This window comes from Coregonus lavaretus (genome assembly GCF_964263955.1).
Source record: "Coregonus lavaretus genome assembly, chromosome: 31".
NCBI classification, from domain to species: Eukaryota; Metazoa; Chordata; class Actinopteri; order Salmoniformes; family Salmonidae; genus Coregonus; species Coregonus lavaretus.
In genome coordinates, this window is record NC_140018.1 from 31,773,416 (window position 1) to 31,787,528 (window position 14,113).

Below are 14,113 nucleotides of genomic sequence, written 5' to 3' on the forward strand. Positions count from 1 at the left end.
CGCATGTGTAGTTCCCACCTTAAAGCATGGAGGAGGAGGTGTTATGGTGTGGGGGTGATTTGCTAGTGACACTGTCTGTGATTTCTTTAGAATTCAAGGCACACTTAACCAGCATGGCTACCACAGCATTCTGCACCAATACGCCATCCCATCTGGTTTGGGCTTAGTGGGACTATCAGTTGTTTTTCAACAGGACAATGACCCAACACACCTTCAGGCTGTGTAAGGGCTATTTTACCAAGAAGGAGACTGATGGAGTGCTAGGTTATTTATCATCAAATATGATGACTTAGTACCTGTCTTGACTGCATCAAACCAGGAGAAGCTAGTTAGCTAACGTTAGCTAGCTAGGCTAATTAAGACTGCAGTGCATGCACTTTCTCATCATACAGTTACAAATAAAAACAACTCCATTCAGAATATTACGTAACAGCCTACCTGTTGGCTCTTGGTCGTTGTAGCCTATCCTTCTCCTTTAACTTTTAATTCCGTCATTTTTATTCCATCTTCCATTGATTAGATATCTCCTAACTTTTGCTACACATGGACACTCTATGACTGTAGCCTATTGCCGCTTTGATGACTTATGATTGGCCAACAACAACAAAAAGCTACACGCTCCACTCTTGTGAAAAGCAAGAGCAGCAGAATAAATTATATAATTTCTCTCTCTCTCGCTCTACTGCAGCAGTCACATTCGGATCTGTACCTTTCGGAAAAGTCAGTTAAAATTATAGATACCTGAGAACCGTGACAATCATATCAGATCTGACCCAGACCCGTGACATTATTTAGAATTCTGGATCTAGAACCACTCTGGTCCCTGATAGGGTCTCTGGTATTCGGGTACAGGTGGATCCGTGAAGACCTCTAACACAGGGTAGGCAATCCCAGTGGAATAAGTCATAGAAACACTCATAAGGTCTTATAGGTCTAATAACAAATCTAACAATCCTCAGTATGGGACCATGCCAACATCTCAACATTACAATGGATCTTTTGAATAGAACCAGGATTATAATTATCAAGCTAAAGCCACACAAAGCCCCTATGGATCATCCTGTGAGCCTAGACCACTCCGTTCCATCTCCAGGTTATCAAAAAAGATTTGCCTGTCCACAACATAGAGTCAGAAATAAAGTACCATTTATATTCATTTATTCAGCCCCAGGACACATGTAAATTAAGAGGGCCCGTTCTTCATCTGAATCTATGAAACTAAAGCAGGAGCCAGATTGAAATGCTGTTACCTTCTGTGTTGAGTGTAGTGGCAGGGCTGTCTTATCCCCTTTACAGTGCAGTGCTTTTGACCAGAGCGCTGGTCAAAAGTCATTTACTATGAAGGGAATAGATTGCCATTTGGGATGCATCCTGGGTCAGCACCAGCCCCGCAACCGAGGTGGACGAACAGATGTTATTGTGTCAGAGTAATGTTATTGACACACAAACAAGCCGAGGCACGCTGACTCTCTCCCTCTGTCTCGCCCCCTCTCACCCCCTCTTTTCCGCTCCACTGATGGAATATGTGGCCTGACAGACCTTCGTGATGGAACCACTGATGTCCTGACATCCCTCGTACCCTCCTTTGCTTGAGTTTTGATCAAAGCATATGAGCTCATTTAACAATGTGGAACCAAGGCTGTTCCCAAGGGACAACAACGTCTTAATCACGAGGAAGACAGATGACAGCTGCAACGAGACGGCGGATACATGTGTCAAATACACACACTGTATGCAAATTGCATTGTACAGATGTTGAATCAATGTATGCTCATTTATGCATTCAATCAGGAACACAATCATTGAAGTGCAGGTTTAGGAGTTGTGTACACATTTGGATTGGAAAGTGACAAGCCTACAGTGTAATTACAGTTTATGACCCTTAGTTCTCCCATCCTCTTCTCATTTAATCAAAGATTTGACAGCATACTTAAAAAACATCTCAAAGTAATTAATACTTTATTAAAAGTTATAGATTCCTTTCTATTGGTGGTTTGCTCACTGGCAGGGAAGGCAAATGGCTTTGGGCAAAATATTCCGGAGATGATTGACGATGTGCATACATGTACGTACAGTGAGGGAAAAAAGTATTTGATCCCCTGCTGATTTTGTACGTTTGCCCACTGACAAAGAAATGATCAGTCTATAATTTTAATGGTAGGTTTATTTGAACAGTAAGAGACAGAATAACAACAAAAAAATCCAGAAAAACGCATGTCAAAAATGTTATAAATTGATTTGCATTTTAATGAGGGAAATAAGTATTTGACCCCTCTGCAAAACATGACTTAGTACTTGGTGGCAAAACCCTTGTTGGCAATCACAGAGGTCAGACGTTTCTTGTAGTTGGCCACCAGGTTTGCACACATCTCAGGAGGGATTTTGTCCCACTCCTCTTTGCAGATCTTCTCCAAGTCATTAAGGTTTCGAGGCTGACGTTTGGCAACTCGAACCTTCAGCTCCCTCCACAGATTTTCTATGGGATTAAGGTCTGGAGACTGGCTAGGCCACTCCAGGACCTTAATGTGCTTCTTCTTGAGCCACTTCTTTGTTGCCTTGGCCGTGTGTTTTGGGTCATTGTCATGCTGGAATACCCATCCACGACCCATTTTCAATGCCCTGGCTGAGGGAAGGAGGTTCTCACCCAAGATTTGACGGTACATGACCCCGTCCATCGTCCCTTTGATGCAGTGAAGTTGTCCTGTCCCCTTAGCAGAAAAACATTTCCACCTCCATGTTTGATGGTGGGGATGGTGTTCTTCGGGTCATAGGCAGCATTCCTCCTCCTCCAAACACGGTGAGTTGAGTTGATGCCAAAGAGCTCGATTTTGGTCTCATCTGACCACAACACTTTCACCCAGTTCTCCTCTGAATCATTCAGATGTTCATTGGCAAACTTCAGACGGGCTTGTATATGTGCTTTCTTGAGCAGGGGGACCTTGCGGGCGCTGCAGGATTTCAGTCCTTCACGGCGTAGTGTGTTACCAATTGTTTTCTTGGTGACTATGGTCCCAGCTGCCTTGAGATCATTGACAAGATCCTCCTGTGTAGTTCTGGGCTGATTCCTCACCGTTCTCATGATAATTGTAACTCCATGAGGTGAGATCTTGCATGGAGCCCCAGGCCGAGGGAGATTGACAGTTATTTTGTGTTTCTTCCATTTGAGAATAATCGCACCAACTGTTGTCACCTTCTCACCAAGCTGCTTGGCGATGGTCTTGTAGCCCATTCCAGCCTTGTGTAGGTCTACAATCTTATCCCTGACATCCTTGGAGAGCTTGTTGGTCTTGGCCATGGTGGAGAGTTTGGAATCTGATTGATTGATTGCTTCTGTGGACAGGTGTCTTTTATACAGGTAACAAGCTGAGATTATGAGCACTCCCTTTAAGAATGTGCTCCTAATCTCAGCTCGTTGCCTGTATAAAAGACACCTGGGAGCCAAAAATCTTTCTGATTGAGAGGGGGTCAAATACTTATTTTCCTCATTAAAATGCAAATAAATTTCAAACATTTTTGACATGCGTTTTTCTGGATTTTGTTGTTGTTATTCTGTCTCTCACTGTTCAAATAAACCTACCATTAAAATTATAGACTGATAATTTCTTTGTCAGTGGGCAAACGTACAAAATCAGCAGGGGATCAAATACTTTTTTCCCTCACTGTACATGTATGCACATCGTCAATCATCTCCGGAATATTTTGCAGAACAAAAAATATCTTGGAATCTATGTAGAAAAACGTAAAGTGAAAAGGTGGTGGAATCTCTAAGGGAGTATGGAGATAAAACTCTGCCAAAAACGTAATCTCTACAATGGACAAATACAATGACCAGCCTGAGCAAACAACAAACCCTCTGTGGATTAAAAGCTAAAGTGAACTCATGCTTGTGATCTCTGCTCTCCTGTGCTGTGTGCAGTGTTTATTGTGCGTGCATGTGTGCGTTCTTGCCTGACTACATGCATGTCTGCCTGCATGTGTCTGTTTTGTGTGTGCTTGCTTGTGTGTGTGAAGCACTAAGTAAAGCCTGGGCCATAGCTCCATTACAGGGATTTTATTAATGGATCAAACTGCATCCAGACGGCAGCCATATTCTAAATGTATGGCAGAGTCATTTGTAGGCATGATTAACATGTCTGAAAATACAACCACACCAAAGGAACGGGCTGTGCTGATGACGACTGATCTCAGACCAGGCTTTAAATCAAAATCTCATTAATTGCCTTGCCTGAGAGGCAGAGGCACCGGCACCACATGCCCCTTGCTCACAGGCAGGAAGAATCTAATGGTTTACACTTCTCTTTTTCCACTTTTATGTTTCACAATTTCCTCTTTCCTCCCTCACTCTTTCCCACATGCACCACCAGACCCATGGCTTTCTATTTCTGGGGTAGTTTTGATCAAGTGTGGACCTTTGTGTGTTGGTTTGTGTTGCGTTGTGTGTAGGTTTGTGTTGTGTCGTTGAATGTAGATTTGTGTTGCGTTGTGTATAGGTTTGTGTTGCGTTGTGTGTAGATTTGTGTTATGTGTATTTCTCTTTCAGTCAACTCAATTCGAAGACTTGGCTGAAGACTTATTCAATCACGCCTAACAGGCCAATCAGAGCTTTGTGGGTGTAAGCCCTGCGTGTCGAGAGAGGCACACCGCAACGGTCTGGTTTCCTTATTTTACTCCTCTTCACGAGTCTATTTGGTTTACTAGCTTAGCATTCAGCAGCTTTCTTCAGAAAACCTACAGTGCCCTGCATTTTTCCTATTTTGTTGCATTACGACCTTTAATTTAAATGGATTTTTATTTGGATTTCATGTAATGGACATGCACAAAATAGTCCAAATTGGTGAAGTGAAATGAAAAAAATAACTTGTTTCAAAAAAATGCTAGAAAATAAATAACGCAAAAGTGATGCGTGCATATGTATTCACCCCCTTTGTTATGAAGCCACTAAATTAGATCTGGTGCAACCAATTACCTTCAGAAGTCTATGTGACTATTAGTTAAATAAAGTCCACCTGTGTGCAATCTAGGTGTCACATCATCTGTCACATGATCTCAGTATATATACACCTGTTCTGAAAGGCCCCAGAGTCTGCAACACCACTAAGCAAGGGGCACCACCAAGCAAGCGGCACCATGAAGACCAAGGAGCTCTCTAAACAGGTCAGGGACAAAGTTGTGGAGAAGTACAGATCAGGGTTGGGTTATAAAAACATATCCAAAACTTTGAACATTCCACGGAGTACCATTAAATCCATTATTTAAAAAAGGAAAGAATATGGCACCACAACAAACCTGCCAAGAGAGGGCAGCCCACCAAAACTCACGGACCAGGCAAGGAGGGCATTAATCAGAGAGGCAACAAATAGACCAAAGATAACCCTGAAGGAGCTGCAAAACTCCACAGCGGAGATTGGAGTATCTGTCCATAGGACCACTTTAAGCCATACACGCTACAGAGCTGGGCTTTACGGAAGAGTGGCCAGAAAAAAGCCATCCCTTAAAGAAAAAAATAAGCAAACACATTTTGGTGTTCACTGAAAGCCATGTTGGAGACTCCCCAAACATATGGAAGAATGTACTCTGGTCAGATGAGACTAAAATGGAGGTATTTGGCCATCAAGGAAAACGCTATGTCTGGCGCAAACCAAAAACCTCTCATCACCCCGAGAACACATGGTGGTGGAAACATCATGCTGTGGGGATGTTTTTCATCGGCAGGGACTGGAAAACTGGTCAGAATTGAAGGAATGAGGAATGGCGCTATATATAGGGAAATTCGTGAGGGAAACCTGTTTCAGTCTTCCAGAGATTTGAGACTGTGACGGAGGTTCACCTTCCAGCAGGACAATGACCCTAAGCATACTGCTAAAGCAACACTTGAGTGGTTTAAGGGGAAACATTTAAATGTCTTGGAATGGCTTAGTCAAAGCCCAGACCTCAATCCAATTGAGAATCTGTGGTATGACTTAAAGATTGCTGTACACCAGTGGAACCCATCCAAATTGAAGGAGCTGGAGCAGTTTTGCCTTGAAGAATGGGAAAAAATCCCAGTGGCTAGATGTGCCAAGCTTGTAGAGACGTACCCCAAGAGACCTGCAGCTGTAATTGCTGCATAAGGTGACTCTACAAAGTATTGACTTTAGGTTGTAGGTTGTAAGGCAACAAAATAGGGAAAATGCCAAGGGGGGTGAATACTTTCGCAAGCCACTGTAGCTCTCAACTTAACTCTTCCATTTTGTATGGGTTACCACTCAACTAGGGCTGTTACAGTGACCGTATTACAGCCTCACCTGTGGTCACAAGTTATGACTGCAGCCAAATTCCACGTGACCATTTAGTCACGGCTTCCACAAGCGCTGATGCTGCTGATGGTCATTAGTAGCCTACCAAACTTGCTAACTGCCTGGTAATCAGCACTCTATTGTCCCTCTAATCACTCTGACATCAATACAAATGGAATCGAAAATCGAATCAAACACTTAATGAGAGCCCATGAGCTCATGTTGCGCAACATTTCTATAGGCTATGCAATTCCTTGAGAAAACAGAGTTTTGATGGCCTATCTTAAAAAGAGGTTCTATAGGCTAGGCCTACTATATTTATTTTTCAACTCTCCTAAGATTAAGCACATTGCTTCTCTTTACAACAGGAGTATAGCCTACCTGGCTGGCATGAAAATAACCATTGGAAAAGCGTTCTCCATTTGCTATTTAAGTGCAAATATGACATGTATTTTTTCCACTGCCCCTGTTTCGAGACAAGTGCATGGTCCATTCTAAATCAAAATACATTTCACACATATATTATTTAGTATTCAATACAAGTCAAAAGTTTGGATACACCTACTCATTCAATGGTTTTTCTTAATTTGTACTTTTTTTTACATTGTAGAATAATAATGAAGACATCAAAACTATGAATTAACACATATGGAATCATGTAGTGACCAAAAAAGTGTTAAACAAATCAAAATATATTTTTTATTTGAGATTCTTCAAATAGCCACCCTTTGCCTTGATGACAGCTTTGCACACGCTTGGCATTCTCTCAACCAGCTTCATGAGGTAGTCACCTGGAATGCATTTCAATTAACAGGTGTGCCTTCTTAAAATGTCATTTGTGGAATTTCTTTCCCTTTCAATTGTGGAATTGCTGCAAAGAAACCACTACTAAAGGACACCAATAAGAAGAAGAGACCTGCTTGGGTCAAGAAACACGAGCAATGGACATTAGATCGGTGGAGTCCAAACTTGAGATTTTTGGTTCCAACCGCCATGTCTTTGTGAGACGCAGAGTAGGTGAACGGATGATCTCCGCATGTGTGGTTCCCACCGTGAAGCATGGAGGAGGAGGTGTGATAGTGTGGGGGTGCTTTGCTGGTGACACTGTCTTTGATTTATTTAGAATTCACAGCACACTTCTGCAGTGATCTGGTCCCATCTGGTTTGCGCTTAGTGGGACTATCATTTGATTTTCAACAGGACAATGACCCAACACACCTCCAGGCTGTGTAAGGGCTATTTTACCAAGAAGGAAACTGATGGAGTGCTGCATCAGATGACCTGGCCTCCACAATCAACCGACCTCAACCCAATTGAGATGGTTTGGGATGAGTTGGACGGCAGAGTGAAGGAAAGGCAGCCAACAAGTGCTCAGCATACGTGGGAACTCCTTCAAGACTGTTGGAAAAGCATTCCAGGTGAAGCTGGTTGAGAGAATGCCAAGAGTGTGCAAAGATGTCATCAAGGCAAAGGGTGGCTACTTTGAAGAATCTAAAATCTAAAATATATTTTGATTTGTTTGACACTTTTTTGTTTACTACATGATTCCATATGTCTCATTTCATAGTTTCTTCACTATTATTCTACAATGTAGAAAATAAAGAAAAATATAGAAAAACCCTTGCATGAGTAGGTGTGTCCAAACTTTTGACTGGTACTGTATGTAAAGACAAGATTAAATCAAGAATAGTGTGATTGGTGACAATATTAGCCTATCACTTTATAATAAAAGCATTACATGCATAATTGCATTTGAGGTCACTTTTGAGAATGGTGTTTTCACGCTAATTGATTTTGGAACATTATCGCATCTAGCCTACCGCCGTGTACTCATTGCTGCGCTTATAATGTGAAGAAATAGCCTAATAGTTAATCAACATTTTAAGCTAAACGTTCTGATCTGTTGTGTCAGCCTCATTGCTTTTAAAAGTTTTTTTTGATGCTAGTGGTTGTATTAATTTGGGATCTTTCGCATCCTACAACTGTTTGGAATATTTATTTCTCGCACAGAACAGAATAGGTCAACTTTTATACTATGGGGGATAGTAGATTGACATAGGCTAGTGCTTTTGCTGTTCGTTAGGCCTATTCATTTTGCTGACTGACAAAAAGTAAATGTGGACAGTTCTTCCAACATCTTCAATATGCGTCTCGGAATTCGATAAGGATGTGCGTAGTTGCGTCACCGATGTGTCGGTCTTCACTTGGAGCCTGTTAGAAGGACCCGATCATGTGACGGACATTGGGTAATAAGAATTGAGATATCTGAGAGAGCCATGTGAATGATAGGTGCTTCGGAGCACGCAACCGGGAAAAGGGAATTGTACTTATTATATTCAGCCCAAGGGCATAACGGCAAAAGGCATGGATTTTTTTAGGGGGAATCAAGGCATTATCAAGTGTTTGTCAAATTGTGAATGACAGACTCATGAAGGGTGTGCAGCCTGCGCAAAAAACCTAAACTAAAGTTGCATAAATAATTCTAAATTAAGCATATAGGAGGACCTGTTTCTTTGCTAACCGCTCAACACAGAATAGCCGGATGTGTGCACTCAAATCGTTTGGAGAAAATATCCTTTCTATTTCAATTGTATTATTTATACTATAAAATAATGCCACGTAATTCTAAGCCAATCCTGTCTGCTAAATGAACCAGCATAGCCCACAGCCATATAGCATAGCCAGATCAGGACCTAACATAAGGATAACTCAGAGTTATTCTGTTATTTTTCTGAAATAGACTACATTTTCATCCTATCATGTTTCTTTAGACCTGTCTAAAATAATTAATGGATTTATTGTGATGGTGTAGGCAATATTAAATTGATTTATTCTACTTTTTTAAATGTAGATGTTCCAAAGATCTGCATCAGTGACTTGTAGGCTATGCGTGGAAGCCAGGAGATGCTAAATGTGTTCATGTTAATTAACGGTCAATTACCGTGAGACCGGCAGTTATTTGCTTGACAATCAATCACTGGCTGACAAAAGATCCTCACCGCCATAGCCCTACATTCTGCTAACTTCGGCTACACTTTACCGAGTGAAGTTACCTCAGTTAGCTAGCTTGTTAGCAGCGCTGTTTGTCGTCAGCTAGCCTAGCCTACACACAATGGAGCCAATTTGAGTTCAAAAGAATTGGGCCAAAAGAAAAATAACGTAAATTTAAAAAGTGATATTGTAAGCGAAAGTGAAGTAATGCACGTTGAAACAAAAAATAAATAATGTAAATGTAAATGAAAAATATTGAGTTGTATGAAAAAATGTAGAATTCAATTATTTGTAACATTATCTTGAAAGCATTTAGTTGATGATGAACTACCAAAGAAGAGATGTGATAACATCCCGAGAGACAACTTCACCTTTGGGAAAAGCTCTAAGGTCGGTTGCAGGCATATATTTCCTGAAGATGTAGTTGAGCCAACTCCGGGAGGGCTGCGTTGTCTGAGGAAGGGGGCAGTGCCACTTCTTTTACATTGGAATAATTATGTTCTTCCCTCAAGGCCGAGTGTTTGGGAGAAGAGATAGAGACCGAGCACCGACCATGCAGAGGATGGTAGAGATGAAGTTGATGATGATATGGACTGTGCCCAGGACCACGACTACTATGCAGTACCTGAGCCAGCAGCAGTTGACTTGGCTGTTGACTTGGCCCGGCCTGAAAAGGAGGAGATTCAGAATCTTTTGAACTCAAATTGGCTCCATATGTGCCGTTCTGTGTAGATTTGTGTTGTGTTAACGTGTAGGTGTGTTGCATTGTGTAGAGATTTCTGTTGCGTTGTGTGTAGATTTGTGTTGTGTGTAGGTGTGTATTGAGTTGTGTGTAGATTTGTCTTACGGTAACATGTAGGTTTGGCTGTTGATATACACTACCTAAAATGTTCATTGAGACGTCACAATGAAAACGATAAAAACAAACAGGTATGACATGTTGCATGTTACATGTGTGTTGCATTTTACATGTATGTTGCATAGCAAAACAGTCAAATGGGACTCATACATATACTGTATGGGGCATATCAACTAATCAACCAATGGAATTGCTTTCTTGGATATTCATTCAAATAAGTAACACTTGTTACACGTCAACAAAAACAAACAGTGCAACATCTCCTCAGTAGCAAGTAAAAACATCTCCCCAAGCTGTGTTCCTGTTCTTTGAAGGTTTTCTGATAATAAAACTGTGACGTGTTGCATTCATTGAGCTGACTTAGCGATGCAGCTAGCAGCAAATTTTTCAGCAGGCAGGCAGGAATGTGTGTGTGTGTATGCATGCTTGTGTGTGTGCTTGCGAGCAAGTGTGTGTGTACGCGCGTGTGCGTGCCTCCATGCACAGCAATCAATAGTGATGTGGCAGATTGGGCCTCATTAGGAAACATGAAATGCTATGTCAATGACCTATGATGTCACAGTAGAATGTTAAAAACACTGCTTCACTGTCTCTGAGCAGGGGGCTATAAAGTGCAGAAGAATCTTGCTGTCATCGGGGCCTTAAGGAGTGTATGGAAGGTCAGAGCTGAGCTATTAAACTGATTTAGAAAAAGAGAATATCACCTACTCTCCGAATATTGGAGTGTCAATCAAAGAGCTGTGGTTTGGGCATATTCTCCTGAATATCAGGGAGAAGCGAGAGCAGGACAGTGACTCATAGAGTATGACGTGTTGCTGAGAATGAAGCGTGAAGCATGCATGCAGACACACATATGCACACACACATATGCACACACATGCACGACGCAGATAAAGACACACACACACACGACCACGGGAGAAAGTAAGGAGTGGGGGTACGCTGTACAGGTAAAACATGAGTCTATCACAATAAGGTTACCAAAATGTCAAGAAAACTGTAGGCTATTACACCAAAATGTATCATTACCATATGTCAGAGGCATGAAAAATTAGCGAATGAACCTGAAAACGGGTGGTATAGCCTATGCTCCAAAATGCAATGTTGTTCAAGGAGAACACTGAAATGTTGCCAAGGCAGAGATGAGTGGCAACACTGAGATGCACGTGGACAGCAGTGGTGGCATTAATTTTGTCCTAATGACAATCCCCCAAATGTTATTATACTTTTTGTGTTTTGTGTAACAGATGCCTCTTTCCATTTACCACTGTTTGAAGGCTGGAAATATGTTGCAAGTGGATGAATGTGCGCGGGTAGCCTAGAAAAACCCTTTGAAGTGATTGTTTGACAATCAGATGAAAACATCATGACTGGTTGTGTTTATGCCACAATAACAGGTAATACATTTTAAAGTGAAATGACAAATCTTTGACTAGGCCCACAGAGATGCTATTGAATTAATAGGGATTCTAAATATCATTATATGATTAGGCCCCCCCATTAGACAGGATTAAGCAGCCGCCTAGAGTAGCAGTTTGACGAGGGCGGCATTTTCCGAGCTAAACTGACCAAGATGCACCTCCAACAGCACATAACACCTCACATTATTCTGCCCAAAAACAATGATAACTTCTCTCACCCAGTGCCATGAGGGCTATTTAGGTAAGCGCTGATGCCATCCCATGATAAGCAGTGGCCACTTTGCCAAAGGCAGGGGTTCAAAATATTTAGCTTGTCCATGCCCAGTGCGCCTCTCCAGGGTGCTGTTGGAAAGACGCAGCGCTGCAGCGCTCCACCAACGCTCCATAAAATTAATTTAACATAAATGATGTAGCCACGGTAGAAAGAGTAGTAGCCTATGTGGTTTTTCTGTAGCCCATAGACTGGACACCAAATATATTACAATGTCATGAGACAGTCACTTTTTAAATAATGAACTTATTAATGAGGAGAGGGAGTGCAGGAGAAAGTCAACTAAAAAGGCAAGCAGACATCATCTTTGGAGTGGCTGCGGCATAATTGTCAGGGTTGAGTGTAGAGGTAGTGTAGAATCAGGCGCAGGACACACAGAGGTTTCGAACAGACGTCTTTAGTGAAGTCCAAAGAACAAGCCACACACGGCAACAGGCAACAGGCGAACTTTACGCACCACGGTAAAGTATACTAAAGGCGCACAAAGTGCGGAACTCTCTCTCAAACACAAAATACAGAGAGAACAGAAAAAACGAACTAGCACACAACGTGACAATAAACAATTACACACAACACCTGACCAAACTCAAGAGAACTAAATAGGACGCATAATGAACACTTAACAAGGAACAGGTGTAACAAAACAGACAAAACCAATCAAACATAGAAACATAGAACGGTGGCAGCTAGTACTCCGGAGACGACGACCGCAAGGAGAAGGAGCAGCCTCGGCCGAAACCGTGACAATAATCAAACAGAGGTGGACAGAAAATGGTGCTGAAAGGAATTCATTTCAAAAATTGTCTTCATTTTAATTCAACTTCACTGACAACAAGAGGGCTTTGTTGGAGCCTATTTCTTCCTATATAAAAATAACAAGAGGTAGGCCTACTTGTTTGACAGACACAGGGGCGGCAGGTAGCCTAGCGGTTAAGAGCATTGGGCCAGTAACCGAAAGGTCGCTGGTACGAATCCCAGAGCCAACTGGGTGAAAAATCGGCCAATGTGCCCTTGAGCAAGGCACTTAACCCTAATTGCTCCTGTTAGTTGCTCTGGATAAGAGCGTCTGCTCAAATGTCAACGTAAAAAAGTCACGCTATCCATAGATTTTGTCAGTATAGCCAGAAACTCCAATACTGTCACCTTGTAGTCCTTAAATACCTCAGTGTTTGGGAAGGGCTTGGTGGGTTTGGTTAAATCCAGGGCTCAAATTGAGTGAGGGTATGCCATACCCTTTGTTTAAGAAAAGGGCAAAAAGGATACCTATTGTTAGTTTTATATTTTTAAATAAATAAATAAAAAGTATGCAGATTTAGGCCCATACATGTTTTTGGTGTGCGTGCACACATAGGAGGTTCCGTACCGGGAAGAAATTAAATGTACTTTCACCCCTGTACACGAAACACGCGCACACACACAAATCAATATAATCATAGCATAGCACGGACGAGGAGCTCTACAATTTGTTGGAACAACATTGAAATAAATAGATGCCTCTGCCCCACAGGTATCAACATAATGTGTCAGCCAATCAATAGAGACTGCATGGTCCTCACTTTTGCTCTGCTCTAATTGAACCCGGCTGGGGATCAAGTGTTGTGTTTACTTGTTTCCAAGGCTCTCACTTCCTTGTATCATGCCTTTGAACTGCATATCATTTCCCGTTAGATGGTGAATCATTGGCACAGAGGCAGCTCCTTTTAAAGGAGGGCTGAACTTTCTGGTTTGACCTCGGTTTAAATTATCCTCATTAGGAAATGAAACTGAGAACGAGATTTGGGTCTGGGAGGCGTACTTTGATGTGGGTGTCTCTTGTGTAGTGGCGACCTGTCATTCAGGGCAGAGCCCCACATTTTTTGCAACAAAAATAAAGAAAGAAAGAAAACAAAAGTATTATTATAATTTTTTGGGGGGGCTTGCCTGTTTTGCATGTAATTTTGGCATTAATATGTGTCACATAACAGTTTGCAAACAATGTAAAAAAAATATATATTATTGAGTTAATAAAGCCGCATACAAACATGGTCTCTTTTTTGTTTTCTTGAATAAGGCAGCTCCACAATGCAGGTGTTTCAGCCTAGCTCCGTGCTTTCTGTGGTGGTGGGGCAAGCCAGCAGAAAATAGGAGCGTTGCACCGTGATTGGCTCAGTGTTCTGTCACTCATGGGGACACTATGTCATCGCCAAGTCTAAGTCCTTCGTAAGGGTAGACATCGAAAATTCAAGTCCTTTGGGTCCTGCCATAGAGTTACATTTGAAGTGCCCTTCCAAAAAGGCTCAAGGTCATTGGCCACAGA